The sequence below is a fragment of the Lagenorhynchus albirostris genome, chromosome 3 (assembly GCF_949774975.1).
Source record: "Lagenorhynchus albirostris chromosome 3, mLagAlb1.1, whole genome shotgun sequence".
In the NCBI taxonomy this organism is placed as follows: Eukaryota; Metazoa; Chordata; class Mammalia; order Artiodactyla; family Delphinidae; genus Lagenorhynchus; species Lagenorhynchus albirostris.
Genome location: NC_083097.1, coordinates 93040437 through 93056647, shown reverse-complemented (window position 1 = coordinate 93056647; position 16211 = coordinate 93040437).

Genomic DNA, 16211 nt, shown 5'->3' with positions numbered 1-16211 from the left:
GCTGAAAGCAGGTAGACTGGGTCTTACCTAAAGTGCAGCTCAGGCTTGACTCAGATTTAGTTCCAGGCTAAATCAACAGAATCATCTCCATACTCTATTTTCCTGGTAGAGGAAAGGGTGAAACCTCTCTGGTGGAAACAGCATCAACTGGTACCTCTAACTCTTTCTTTTTTTTTTTTTTTATAAACAAGTCCTGTATTCAGTAACAAATTACCAGGCATGCCAAGGCACAGGACCCATACGACAAATGCCAAGAAAAAAGTAGCTAGTAGAAGCAAACTCATTGATGATCTAGATACTGGAGTTAACAGAATCAAAAAGACATTCTAAAACTGAAAAACATAATGTTGAAATTAAGGATTCAATAGATAGGTTTAATAGAAAATTGAATCTAGCAGAAGAAAGATTAGTGAACTGGAAAACAGTTTAACAAAAATACGCAAGCTGAACTGCAACAAGAAAAGAGAATGGGAAAAAATAATGAACTTCCTATATAACAGCAATAATTGATTAGAAAAAAAATTTTTTTGTTTTAAAGATCCCATTCAGGTTGCAACATAATAAAGTACCTAGGGATAAATCATGGAAGAAATGTGCAAGAACTGTGGAGAAAAATGGAAAAATTTACTAAAGAATATAAAAGAAGGCATGAATAAATGGTGAGATATATCATGTCCATAGCTAGAGAGACTAGAATCTAGAACTAATATTATAATACTAAAATAAATTCTACCTAAATTAATAATCTGTGTGTACAAAAAAAATCTATCAAAATTCTAATAAGACTTGAAAATTCACTGTATGAAGAAACAACTTTTCAAAAAACAAAGCAGTGGGAAAAGATGCAAGATTTAATAAATGGTAATGGAACAACTGACTACCCATTTGGGAAAAAATAGCTTCAATGTTTGCTATAGTCTGACTCTTCTATATTTCTATTTATATCCATATATATTACTGTGCTCACAAATGAGAAGTAGAACTCTTGATAGACAAGAAATTGGCAGGGGTGGTGGGAATATGAAAGAAAACTGATGAGATCAGTTTGAACATTTTAATCACTGTTCAACACATGCTTAGAAGATTAATGTTGAAAAAGTTGCAAGAGTTATCAAGAATATTCCACCTCCAGAGATGATAAATACAAAAGAAGGAGCTGAGGGCAACTGACAGAATTCTTAGTTGGCATGCTGAAGGAGGATCATCTGAGTGAGAAGAGGCCCACACATTTTCCCCTTATCCCCAACTGGACTAAGCCAACAGGCAGGACAAGAGACTATGAGAGCTCATTTTGGAGAGGGTCTACGTCTCCATAGGGTTATAAACATCCAGGAAGATTGGAAAATGCCTAGATCTCAAAGAAGAAGCAAACTCATAGAACCACACATTGCATTATATCTTAAGAGACTTTAGCAATGTTGCTGGTTAGAAGGCCAATCTATTAAAATCAATATCTATTAGAAAAACCAATTAGAAAATGCAGTAAGAAAGAAAAACTATTCCTTTTAAAATAGCAACAACTATAACATAATTGGAATTAAATATCATAAGTAATAGGCAAGATCTTTACAGAGAAAAGGATAAAGTTTTAATTAGGGACATAAAAGACAACTTGAAAAAAACGACAATTTTCTCCAAATTAATTTAAAATCAATGCCATCTCAAAAAAATGTTACATGGTATGTGACAAGTTGATTCTAAAATTCATAAGGAGTAGTAAATGAGCTAAAGAAATTCTGAAAATATAAGAACAGATTGTGTGAAGAGGGTAGGAAGTTTATTTTTTACCAGATTTAAAATGTATTAAAAGGTAAAGAAGATACAAATATTATAATATCAATGACTGATTAATAATTTTGACAATCCAGAAATAGACATAATTGAAATTGAAAATATAATTTATGAAAAAGTTACCATTTCATACCATTGGAGAAAGGATATACTTTAATAATTGGTATTGAGAAATTTAGTTATCCTTTAGAGAAAAAAGAATCAGATACTAACATACTTAAATAAATTCGTTTCTTTAAATAAATATTTGATCTCTAGATTTGTCTTTGGCTCATATTATTCTCCAATGCATATAAACACATACAAGGGTGCTCACTGCAGTATGGTTTGTGGTATTGAAAAACTTGAAAACAAGCCACAAATGTCCATCAAGTGGATATGATTATATTAAATTTGCACTTAAGAAAGCAACCATAGGGGTGCATGTGTCTTTCTGAATTATGGTTTTCTTTTGTATATGCCCAGTGGTGGGATTGCTAGGTCATATGGTAGTTCTATTTTTAGTTTTTTTTTTTTAATATCTTTATTGGAGTATAATTGCTTTACAATGTTGTGTTAGTTTCTGCTGTATAACAATGAATCAGCTGTATGTATACATATATACCCATATCCCCTCCCTCTTGAGTCTCCCCCGCACCCTGCCTATCCCATCCCTCTAGGTGGTCACAAAGCACCTAGCTGATCTCCCTGTGCAATGCGGCTGCTTCCCACTAGCTATCTATTTTACATTTGGTAGTGTATATATGTCAGTGCTACTCTCTCACTTCGTGCCAGCTAACCCTTCCCCCTCCCTGTGCCCTCAAATCCATTCTCGATGTTTGCATCTTTATTCCTGTCCTGCCCCTAGGTTCATCAGAACCACTTTTTTTTTTTTAGATTCCATATATATGTGTTAGCATATGATATTTGTATTTTTCTTTCTGACTTACTTCACTCTATGACAGACACCAGGTCCGTCCACCTGACTACAAATAACTCAATTTTGTTTCTTTTTATGGCTGAGTAATGTTCCATCGTATATATGTGCCACATCTTCTTTATCCATTCATCTGTCGATGAACACTTAGGTTGCTTCCATGTCCTGGCTATTGTAAATAGTGCTGCAGGGAACATTGGGGTACATGTCTCTTTTTGAATTATGGTTTTCTCAGGGTATATGCCCATTAGTGAGATTGCTGGGTCATATGGTATTTCTATTTTTAGTTTTTACAGGAACCTCCATACTGTTCCCCATAGTGGCTGTATCAATTTACATTCCCACCAACAGTGCAAGAGGGTTCTCTTTTCTCCACACCCTCTCCAGCATTTATTGTTTGTAGATTTTGTGGTGATGGCCATTCTGACCAGTGTGAGGTGATATCTCACTGTAGTTTTGATTTGCGTTTCTCTAATAATTAGTGATGTTGAGCATTTTTTCATGGGCTTGTTGGCCATCTGTATGTCTTCTTTGGAGAAATGTCTGTTTAGATCTTCTGCCCATTTTTGGATTGGGTTGTTTGTTTTTTTTGATATTGAGCTGCATGAGCTGTTTGTATGTTTTGGAGATTAATCCTTTGTCAGTTGCTTCATTTGCAAATATTTTCTCCCATTCTGAGAGCTGTCTTTTCATCTTGTTTATGGTTTCCTTTGCTGTGCAAAAGCTTTTTAAGTTTCATTAGGTCCCATTTGTTTATTTACTCTAGGAGGTGGGTCAAAAAAGGTCTTGCTGTTATTTAAATCCAAGAGTGTCCTGCCTATGTTTTTCTCTAAGAGTTTGGCCTTAGTGTCTGGCCTTAAATTTCATTACAGCACTATTTACAATAGCCAGGACATGGAAATAATCTAAATGTCCATCAACAGAGGAGTAGATAAAGAAGATGTGGTACATATATACAATGGAATATTACTTAGCCGTAAGAAAGAATGAAATGGGTCATCTGTGGAGATGTGGATGGACCTAGAGACTGTCATACAGAGTGAAGTAAGTCAGAAAAACAAATATCGTATGTTAACACATATACGTGGAATCTGAAAAAAATTGGTATAGCCGATCTTATTTACAAAGCAGAAGTAGAGACAAAGACATAGAGAACAAACATATGGATACCAAGGGGGGAAGGGGATGGTGGGATGAATTGGGAGATTGGGATTGACATATATACACTTTTTTTTTAAAAGCAAACACATATATAGTCTTCGGTTGAACCATTCTAAGTGCTCTACATTACATATACTATCCCACATAATTTCCCAACAATACTACTACTATCCCATTTTACATATGAGACAAGAAGTTAAGTAACATGCCCAAGATGACACATATATATATATATATATATACACTATAGATACTATGTATAAAATAGATAACTAATGAGAACTTACTGTATAGCACAGGGAACTCTACTCAGTCCTCTGTGGTGACCTAAATGGGAAGAAATCCAAAAAAGAGGGGATATATGTATACATATAGCTGATTCACTTTGCTGTACAGTAGAAACTAACACAACATTGTAAAGCAACTATACTCCAATAAAATTTTTTTTAAAAAAAGTAAAGAAAGAAAGCAACCATACCATGGAATACATGTGGTAGGTTTTTTAAAAGAATGATATGGGTACTAATATTGACAGATATTCAAGAATATTGCTAAGTGAAAAATGTAAATTGTGTTTGCTAAACAGCAAAACTAATTATATCAATGAATATAATTTTAACGAAAGCTAAAGAAGCTCACCTTTTCCCTCTGTCCAATCCTGCTGCTTTCCTTTCCCAATAGATGTTCATTCCAAGAATATTCTCCTATAAATTTCCTTCACGTATATCTGTCTCACAGCTTGCTTTCCAGGGAAGTAAACTGCTACACCAACCTGATCTCCCACCTCCACCTGCAACACAAACCTAACTTCCCATCACCCCCAACAAACATCCTTAACTTATGCCAGGGCTGTCCTACCCCTTGTCCTGCTCATCCATGAATCCAGTTCTGCTGCATTGTTTCCCTTGTCTCTAAATGTCTCTTTTCTCTCCTTGGCCATCTTCAAGACAACACAAGATCTACTTCCACAAATGCCTTTCCCAACCATTCCATCCTGCAATGCCTATATTCCTACCTGATTCATATTATGCTTAAATACGTATTTTAAGAATCTTCTTCCTGTTCTTTTTGAACATGCTTGGTCATAGTTATAGCAGGATTTGAGCTAGTTTAACATTAAACTACCACTGCTGCTCCCAGAACCAGCAGCCTTCCTATTGAAGTGCTGACTTTTCCTACTCCACTGTATTTGCGGCTGGCACCGCGACACCCATCCATTCACAGAGTGCATTGCCTGCTCTGAGTAGCCTGTTCCACCCGCCTGGAAGGTTCAAAATGCATTTCTTACTTAACCCTTGTGCCAAGGGCATTCTGAAGTGCTCTCTTTCCAAGTCTTGATGACTCAATAAGGATTTCCTGTCACTTAAAGGTATTTTTTAAACTAATAGTATAATGCTTGAAAAAATAGTATTAGTTCCATGTGTGGATTTTACAAAAAGTAGAGGAGCCTGCAATGAAGGAGACAAGGGATTTTTTTCCTTAATGTCCTGAAAAACCAATGAACGTTTATGATATGAATTTGGTTATAGCCAGCCCTAAGATCACATGAAATAGACGCAACCTGGCATGAATTTAGCACATTCCAGAGTTCCCACAGAAAACGTCAAAACCAATGACTAACAAATTCTCTCAACAAATAAAATCTATTTCCTGTAAGAAGAGACTTTTTTTCTTATTATTGTATCGATAACATCTTTTATGATATTGGCATTGCTTATTTTTATTCTATTTGATTCTCAAAATGGCCCTGTGAATTAGGTTAACCTGCATGTTACATAAGAAAAAAACTGATGCTTGGGAGGTAATATATCCAATATCACACAACTAATAAATGGCCAGGTGTAATCTTGAATCTTACTCTTCTGGCAGTCTAATACCTTTTCCACTATTTGTACTGCCCTCAACTGGGTACAGGGCTTTAACACTAAGCTATCTGCTTGCAAAGTGGGACCATTATTTCAGGCACTAGGTCCCCAGGGGGAACTCAGTTCATTTTGGATAGCCATCAGTGTTCTACTCCTACTGTAAGCAGCTCTGGCTACAGGGACTCTTCCTGGTCAAAAGAGTAACTCTGAGGCTGACGGTTCTCTTGGGAGTCTGGATGGTGTGCTTTTTTCATGTGAACCAGAGATATTGGCAACTGAATAGACACTTTAAAATGGGAAGACAAGTAAGAGTCTTCTGAAAAGCTGATTATTCAGCCTCAACACAGCGACAAGATTAATTTCTTTAAAGCTTGTGGTGTTCAATTATGAGGTGTTTCCACAAAGAAAAACCACTACACTCTACTTTTAACACAACCTGTTGTAGCTTAAAGACAGCCCAAACTCATTTCCAGAGAGTTCTGAGTAACAGGAGTATGCCACCGTTGCTTAAATATAGCTTTGGTTTTTTTAACCAGCTTCTTAAAAATCTCAAGATTTTACCAAGCTCCCTAGAGTCTATGTGCAAAAAGCAAAATGATGGCAGTAATGTTAACACAGTAGTTGTTTAGGTGCCCAGCATTCCAATATGAGCCAAGAAACAGCATTTTATAGCAAACACCAGTGACTCTCAGACTAAGGGTTTTCTCTAACAGGGGGAGTGTGCTCAGACTACAGAAGGAGCTAACTAGAAGTGTGAGAGGAGAGGACAGGGAGCCTCCCTCATCCAGTGATGAACTGGGTTGGTAGCTAAATACCCCAGCTTCCTTGTCTCTAGAGCAGAGCAGTTCTGAGATGTGCTCTGTCCTGTCTCTCACAGATCCTTAGATACTTAAGAAACCAGGTTCGAAAGCCTGCTGCTCCCAGGTTAACAAGTGTGGCAGATGTCTTCTAGAGGCCATTGGGGGAAAGCAAAGCCCCACTTTAGATATCACTGAACAAGAACTCATAGGCAGAGAAAGCTGGCAACAGACACAGAGAATTTGCTGAACTCTATCCCAGGAAATCACAAGAGAATAGCAGGGACATGCAGCAAACACTAGCAGCTCCTGGAGGAAGAACCAGATCAGAGCAGACTCAGGTCAGAGGATCTCAACCTTGGGAACTGAGTTCTGAATCTGAGTTCTCTATTCTCTTCTCTTGGTCTACTTGTCTCTTCTTGTATCAACACCAAAGTATTTTATTGCTATAGCTTTGTAGCAATAATATTTGGTAGGCCTAGTTCCTCCTTACAGTTTTCTTCTTTTTAATAACTTAGTAACATGCATATGAATTTTAGAGTAAGCTTATCAAATTCCTCAATAGCAGCAACTGAAATTTTGATTGACAGCTTTGAATTTACAGAGTAATTGGGAGAAACTGACATTTACATTAATTTGTCTTATCAAAGAATTCAAAGTACACCTTCATACTTTAGTTTATTAGAGTTTTAAATTTTTCTGCATATATGTCTTAGGGTTTTTTTTAAGTTAATTTCAATAACCTTACCATTTTGATACTATTATGAATGGAATAACTTTAATATATTTTCTAGATGGCTATTTTGGCATAATTTCGTTTATTTTTATAGGAAGATCTTATATTCAGCAACTCTGCCAAACTCTCTTATTTCATGTTGTTCTCAGCACATAATAATATCATTTGAAAATAATAGAAGTTTATCCTTTTCCTTCAAATTTTCTTCAAATTCCTTCATATTTCACTTATAAATGCACATGAATATAAATAAAATACTAGCTATCTGAATAGAAATTAAAAATAGTAATATATTATATCAAGTTGGATTTATCTCAGGAATGCAAAAAAGAGTTGAACTCAGGCAAATCTTTTAATGTAATTCACCACTTTGGAAAATAAGAGAAAAATTCTATGATTACTTTGATTTATAATGCATATCAGATAAAATTCAATCTCTAACAATGATAAAAAGTCTCAGCAAAGCAAGGTTAGAAGAGAACACTTAAGATGGTAAAAGATGTATCCAAAAAACATACAATCAAAATTGTACTTAATGAGGAAATTTTGGACGCATTCACTTAAGATACAGAACACTACAAGGCAGATCACAATCATAACTTCAGTCTATTTTAATAGTAGAGGTCCTGGAAAATTAGGTAAGGAAAGAAAGAAAGGAGATATGTTTAATTTTTATTAGAAACTGCCAAACTGTACTCCAAAGTGGTTGCACTGCTTTTTACTCCAGCCAACTGAGTGAGAATGCCCGTTGCTACATAGCCTCACCTGCACTTAGTGTTATCAATCTTTTCGATTTTAGTAGTTCTAGTGGGTGTGAAGTGGTACCTCACTGTGGTTTTAATTTGCATTTCCAATATGATTAATTACGTTGGGCACCTTTCCATGAGCTTATTTTCTTTTGTGAAATGTCTGAAATCTCTTGCCCATTTTTAAATTAGATTGTTCATGTTTGTAATTATTGATTTACAGGGGTTCCTTATATATTCTGTGTACAAGTCCTTTGACAGATATGTAGAGTGAATATTTACTCCCAATCTGACTCACTTTTTCATTTACTTAACAGTTTTCTTTTGATAAGCACAAGACCCTAATTTTTATTAAGCCCGCTTAACCATTTATTTTATGGTTAAGTGTTTTTTTGCCCTATGTAAGAAAACCTTTCCTACACCAAAGGCATGAAGATGTTATCAATGTTTTCTTTTAAAAGTGCTGCAGTCTTGGCTTAAATGTTTAGGTCTATGATAAATCTCAAATCATTTTTGAAAAGTGTATAAGGTCTTTTCCAACACTCAGTTTTTAATATCTAGTTGTTCTGTCACCATTTCTTCTCCATTGAAATACCTTGCTGCCTCTTTCAAAAAATAAATGTCCATGCATATTGTTATGTTCACTTTGTCATACAGTATTCTATTTTCCTTTCAAGCACTGATGGACATTTAGTTAGTTTTCAGTTTACGGCTATACTAAATAGTGCTGCTATGCACTTTCTAGAACATATCTTTTGGTGAACATATGTACATATTTCTGTTGATAGCCAACATAACAGATACATTATAGGGAATGCATATGTTCCACTTTAGTGCATACTGACAGTTTTTAAAAGTGTGTGTATCATATCTTTTCATACTGTTTATCTTGGCAACAATACTTTAGCAATACAGGTGGGTATATGTTTAAACATATTATTCAGGATTTATTTCTATTTAGGTGTGTTACATATATATCATATAGAACACTTGTAAAGCTTAAAAGACAAATGTCCATAACATGGTGGATTTTTACTACAATGATTAATGAATGATTGTGAATTGGTTAATGAATGGATGGTGAATGTAATTTGTAAAATCACAAAACTCATATCTTTTGATCTATTAGTCAAGTCTGGAAGTATTTATTGAGCATCTGTGGATGCCCATACAGAACAATACTAGTAATATGCTCGACCGTATCCCCATCCGGTCTCATCCTTTCCCAAACCTCCCAGACATGTGTGTACTCAACAAAATAAACCTAAAAGAATGCAGTAAACACATTGTTTCTTGGTATACAAAATTTCACATTGTGAATGAGAAGACATTTTCCAGAAGAGAGGCAGGCTTCTACTGTAAGAGAAAGTGAAACAAACAAGTAAGAGAAACAAAAAATCTTTCCTTTGTGATATGGGGTATTAATCTCTGATGATGTCTTTATCATCCAGGGCTATTCCAGAGTAGAGTGCACAATTAATCCTTATTCTGGGATGACAAGAAACATCGAAGATAAGACTAGCTTCTCAGGCATTCAGTGTATAACCACAGCAAGCACCAATGGTCTTATTTGCTTTTTAAGGTGCCATGAATCGAAAATTTAAATGAATACTCTAATTACAAACCTAGTTCTCACAAACTGCAAACACTATTTCAGAATTCAGAAAATATATTGCAGCACAATAAGGCAACTCTGTGGATTCATCAAAGGTATAAATAGGTTTATTTCTGTTTCAATAATTGAGTCATTGGCCTTCTTCTTTTCTTTTCTCTGTCTATACTCTCTTTAAGCAATTTCGTCTCTTACCATGGCTTTAGTTAGTATCTGTACTATCTATATGAAGATGCACCCCCAGTTCCTATATCCAGCCCAGACTTTACCCATCTGCTTTATGCCCACCCATTAAAATGCCTATTCCATATTTCTACTTCCAAACTCAGCACACGAAAAACTGAACTTACCATCTTTCCCTTCAAATATGTACCCTATTCATTAAATGGCACCACCATCCACCTACTTGTTTTTGCCAGTATTATGGGTCTCATTCTTGACACTTTCAATCCTGTTAAGCATAAGTGCTAAGCATCCCTTATCCTCAGTCACTGCCATACTTCAAGGCACCATCATTTTTCATTTAGAATATTACAATATATCCCTGACTGGTCTACCTGCTCTTACCAGATACCTTCTCCACATTTTGGCTAGAACAATCTCTTAAAAAGAGAATTGATGGTGTCTTTCCTCTCTTTAAATTCCTTTACTACATCCTACTGTTCTTGGGAGGAAGTAGAGTTTTAGATCAGAAACCTGGCTCTACCACTCAGCAGACATGTAACTGTGAACAAGTTATATAACGTTTCTGATCTAAGTTACATTCTCTGTAAAATTGGAAAAATAGTAGCATCTATCTCATTAGATTGTCATGGGAAATAGTTAAGTTAATTTATCAAGTGCCCAGAACAGTGACTGGCTCCAAAAAGTAAAAGAAAGGGAAAGAGAGAGAGAGAGAAAAAAAGAGAACTTTGTGGGGAAAAAAGACTCAAAAACGGATCATCTAAATTTTAATACCATTAAATCCTGAAGTCTAATGAATGGGATAGAAATAGACTTCTCATTTAATATCTCTAACTTTACCCCAAGACAAGCAGTACAAAGCTTTGCTGTTCACATGGTCACAGGGCCTGTAGGTATGAGTGTAGCAACACCATTGTCCATTTCATGCACATTTGGTCATAATCTGGGTTTCAAATAAGCCTCCTAAGGACTTAGCTGACTGGTTCTGCTGCAAGAGAAACAACCAGGAAGCCAGTCTGACTTGCTATGTCGCTGTTCTTTATCACAGAACCCATTTTCAGGAGTCAAGATAAAAGTTGGCCTGCTCAGTTGCCATGGAAACTGCAAGAGCTCATCAGCAAGGTACAACTTTGTTCCTTATAGGAGTGGGTCATCATTGGCCAACTCCCCCCCAGGCAGCCTGCACCATAGGAAAGTTCATCCTTTTCTAAAAGTTGCTGTTTTCCAGATATTATGTAGAAACAAACAAGTCTTAGTCTGGTTCACAACACCCTGTACGATACACCTTCTGCTTTCCTCTCTAGCTTCACACCTCGCCTTCACCTTGCACTATTCTCTTCATTCACAGCTATGCTGTTCTTTATTTAGTTCTTCAAAAATGTCAAGGTTTCTGTAGCCGGAGAGCCTTCCACAAAGTCTTCCCTCCACTTGAAATGCTATCAACACTGCCCTAACTCATATTTAAAGTATCTGTTCTTCAGACTTGTGGTTGACAAGGGGGAAGGAGCTGGGAGAGGGATGGAGTGGGAGGTTGGGGTTAGCAGATGTAAGCTATTTTGTATAGGATGGATAAACAACAAGGTCCTACTGTATAGCAGAGGGAACTATATTCAATATCCTGTGATAAACCACAACGGAAAAGAGTATTCAAAAAAGAATGTATATAAATATATATGTATAACTGAATCACTTTGCTGTACAGCAGAAATTAACATAACATTGTAAATCAACTATACTTCAATAAAAAAAGTATCTGTTCTTCAGTGAAAGCTTCCAAACCCACTCATGCCATCGACACTAGATTAGGTCCCTCTATTATATGCTCTGGCTAATAGAATTCATAAATCTGTCAGGATCTTCTGTGTTTTATTATATTAACATAATAGAAGGTTATGCTGCTGAAGACCTAAAAATAACCTGAAATCTGTTATCCTCATAAATGAATACATTAAAATAATACAAATCATGTCGAACTACAAGGAGAGGTCTGGAGGACAGAGATAAATTCCTCTGTCTCAGCAGTTTGGAATGGGGACTGAAATTTCCTCATAGGTTCGAGATTCAAAGGGGTTCAGCCTTGTTTTGAATACTAAACTGCGATTCAGTAGTATTGCCTCCAACCTGCATGAAGAATGCGGCAAATCAATATTTGCATTATTGATTGGGGTGTTGGAGAGGAGTGGGAGATGAATGGCCTGACTAGGTGGAGTTCTCTCCACTTGAATATCCCAGATCCTAAGTTATTCCTGATTCTGCCATAGATCAGCATCTTAGAGCACCTGCCTCTCCACAGAGCCTAGACTATCTCCAGCCCTCCAGTATTGTTAAATTCTGTCTGCCATGAATGGCGTGTAACTAGATTTTGGTAGAAAATTTCACTGCTAGAGGTCTTATCATCCACTGACATCTTTTTCCAGGGAGGTTAGTGGCTGAGTGACAGAAGTCTTAAGACTTAGGGAGAGGAACACATTCCTTAGGCTTGATTAGTTATTACCACTAGAAACTAGTCCCCAAGTTATCCTATCCCTCAAAACTGATTTTCATCATAATGATTTTACATGTTTAGTTCCTGAAAATAGCTTCCCATTCTTAAATAATTTTGTCCTCTCAAATAGTCAATTCCTTTTGTGCCTTACTTTATAGTAAGTGAGTTGGACTATTAATAACAATATGAAATAACAAAGCCCTTTTTCATGCTTTCATGTACATTTTTATAAGTTTTTATCACCTAAAATTTATAGTTATGTTGCTTTTTTTAACAAATAGAAACAATTTTATTAAACAACAGACTTTGTGTGTGTGATTGGGTCAGGAATGTAAGAAATGATTAAATGTTCACCTTTTGGAATGGAATTAGAAGCATTGGCAGCTTGAGATTATAAAACAATACATACCAGAGAATGTAAGGAGCCAAGGCACAGGTGGAGCTCTTAACATATTGGCATTTGGCCCTTGTTATGAAATCACATCATAGCCTATGGAATAGGACCTAGGCTGTGCTCTAAGACCAAAAGTATAGATTCCCACAGGGGGCCAAGCTTACATTAGTAAATGACAGAATGCCATTCTTCACTATCCAGGAAGGGAGGCCTCCAGTTGCTCGTGGGCTTGAATATTTTTTCAGAGGCAACTCTTCAGCTCTGGGGTTGGAAGCAGTGAAATGAGGGAGAAAGAAGTAATGTGTATTTGCCATCAACAGTCCTTGTTAGTCTGCCTATAGACCTCCTCTGCTGGGTCATCAAGTCGTTAGAAAGCTCAACTTAGTATGTATAATTTGCTAGGTTGTAATATCTAAAGTTAACAACTTCATGGTTCAGCTCAATGTATCCCCACAGGAATGTGAGCACCATGAGAAGAGGTATAATGTCTATTCAGTACAGTATTCCCAGGGCCTAGAAGATTGTTGAGCATTTTGTAGGCACTCAATACATCTTTACCGGATAAGTGTTACTTGATTTAATCAACAAAGAGCATATGTTATGTCACAACTAAAACTAACTCTATACTTTAAGTTATGATAATTATTAATTATTCACTAAGAAAAACTACAATTACTTATATAGAATATAACTGGGAGTCATAGAGGTGTGCTGTTTTGATCTTCCTTAGAAAAAGAACTTCCTGTTTATCTTCAAAGCCTACAATTCTCAGAATCTTTAGGATCTGCCTTAAGTATTCCACCAATGCCATGCTCTTTCCAAGCAGCCTCCACACAATGAAAGAGCAGATCTGGCCATTTCTTCCAAGTGTAAGACTCCTCTATCAGTCTGCTCTAGAGCTCCCTGATGAATGGGCTGAGACTTATTAGATCTACATGTGCTACAGGAGCAACTGAACGTCTTTATGAAAAGAAAGAAAGAAAGAAAGAAAGAAAGAAAGAACTTCAATCAACCATATACAAACCTTAGACAAAAATTAAGTCAATATGATCCAGAGAACTAAGTAAACAACCCTAAAGCTATTAAACCCATTTTTAAAAATATAGAAAATCTTTGTGATTTTCGGTTAGACAAAGATCCCTTTTAAAAATTGATAAATTGAACTTCATCAAAATTAGTAACATTTATTTTTTGGAAGACATTGTTAAGAGAAGAATAAAACAAGTCATAGACTTGAGAAAATATCTGCAACTCACATATCTGATAAAGGAATTGTAACCAAAATCTATAAAGAACTCAATAATAAGAAAGAAGCAGGGAACCTTCAAGATGGTGAAAGAGTAAGACGCAGAGATTACCTTCCTCCCCACAAATACATCAAAAATACATCTACATGTGGAACAACTCCTACAGAACACCTACTGAATGCTGGCAGAAGAACTCAGACTTCCCAAAAGGCAAGAAAATCCCCATGGACCTGGGTAGGGCAAAAGAAAAAAGAAAGAACAGAGACAAAGAATAGGGATGAGACCTGCACCTCTGGGAGGGAGCTGTGATGGAGGAAAAGTTTCCACACACTAGGAAGCCCCTTCACTGGTGGAGATGGAGGATGGGTGCGGGGGGAAGCTTCAGAGCCACAGAGGAGAGTGCAGCAACAGGGGTGCAGAGGGCAAAGTGGAGAGTTTCCAACAAAGAGGATCAGTGCTGACCAGCACTCACCAGACTGAGAGGCTTGTCTGCTCATCTGCCATGACAGGTGGGAGCTGGGAGCTGAGGCTCTAGCTTCGGAGGTCAGATCCCAAGGAGAGGACCATGGTTGGCTGTGTGAACACAGCCTGAAGGGGGCTTGTGTACCACAGCTATCCAGGAGGGAGTCCAGGAAAAAGTCTAGAACTGCCTGACAGGCAAGAGACCATTGTCTCTGGGTGCTTGAGGAGAGGGGGTTCAGAGCACCGCCTAAATGAGCTCCAGAGATGGGTGCGAGCCGCGGCTATCAGCGCGGACACCAGAGATGGACATGAAACTCTAAGGCTACTGCTGCAGTCACCAAGAAACCTGTGTGCAAGCACAAGTCACTAACCACACCTCCCCTCCCAGGAGGCTGTGCAGTCCGCCATTGCGAGGGTCCTGAGATCCAGGGACAAATTCCCCGGGATAACACATGGTGCGCCTCATGCTGTTGCAACATCACGCCAGACTCTGCCGCCGCAGGATCGCTCTGCAATCCGTACCCCTCCCTTCCCCTGGCCTGAGTGAGCCAGAGCCCCCGAATCAGCCACTCCTTTAACCCCCTCCTCTTTGGGCAAAGAACAGATGCCAGAGGGCAACATACACGCAGAGGTGGGGCCAATTCCAAAGCTGAACGCCAGGAGCTGTGCGAAAAAAGAAGAGAAAGGGAAATCTCTCAATTCAGCCACAGGAGCAGCAGATTAAATCCCCACAATCAACTTGATGTGCCCTGCATCTGTGGAATGTCTGAATAGACAAAGAACCATCCCAAAGATGAGGCAGTGGACTTTGGGAGCAACTGTAGACTTGGGATTTGCTTTCTGCATCTAATTTGTTTCCAGTTTTATGTTTATCTTAGTTTAGTATTTAGAGCTTATTATCATTGGTATATTTGTTTACTGATTTTGTTGCTTTCTGCCTTTTTATATATATATATTTCTTTTTTTTTCCTTTTTCTCTTTTTGTGAGTGTGTATCTGTATGTGTCTCTGTGTGATTTTTATAGCTTTGCATTTACCGTTTGTCCTAGGGTCTGTCTTTCCATTTTTTTTTTTAAGTATAGTTTCTACTGCTTGTTATCATTGGTAGATTTATTGGTTTGATTGCTTTCTTTTTTTATTTCAATAATTAAAATTTTTTTTTAATTTTACTGAATTTATTTAATTTTTTTTTTCTCTCTTTTTTTTTCTCCCTTTTCTTCTGAGCTGTGTGGCTGACACGGTTTTGGTACTCCAGCTGGGTGTCAGGCCTGAGCCTCTGAGGTAGGAGAGCCAACTTCAGGACACTGGACCACCAGAAACCTCCCAGCCCCATGTACTATCAAATGGCAAAAACTCTCCCAGAGATCTCTGTCTCAACGCTAAAACCCAGCTCCACTCAACGACCAGCAAGCTCCAGTGCTGGACACCCCATGCCAAACACTAGAAAGACAGGAACACAACCCTACACATTAGCAGAGAGGCTGCCTAAAATCATAATAAGTTCACAGACACCCCAAAACACACCACTGGAAGTGGTCCTCCCCACCAGAAAGATAAGATCCAGCCTTATCCACCAAAAACAGAAAAACAGTGCCCTCCACCAGGAAGCCTACATAATCCACTGAACCAAACTTACCCACTGGGGCCAGACACCAAAAACAACAGGAACTACAAACCAGCAGCCTACAAAAAGGAGACCCCAAACACAGTAAGTTAAGCAAAATGAGAAGACAGAAAAATACACAGCAGATGAAGGAGCAAGGCAAAAACTCACCAGACCAAAGAAATGAAGAGGAAATAGGCAGTCTACCTGAAAA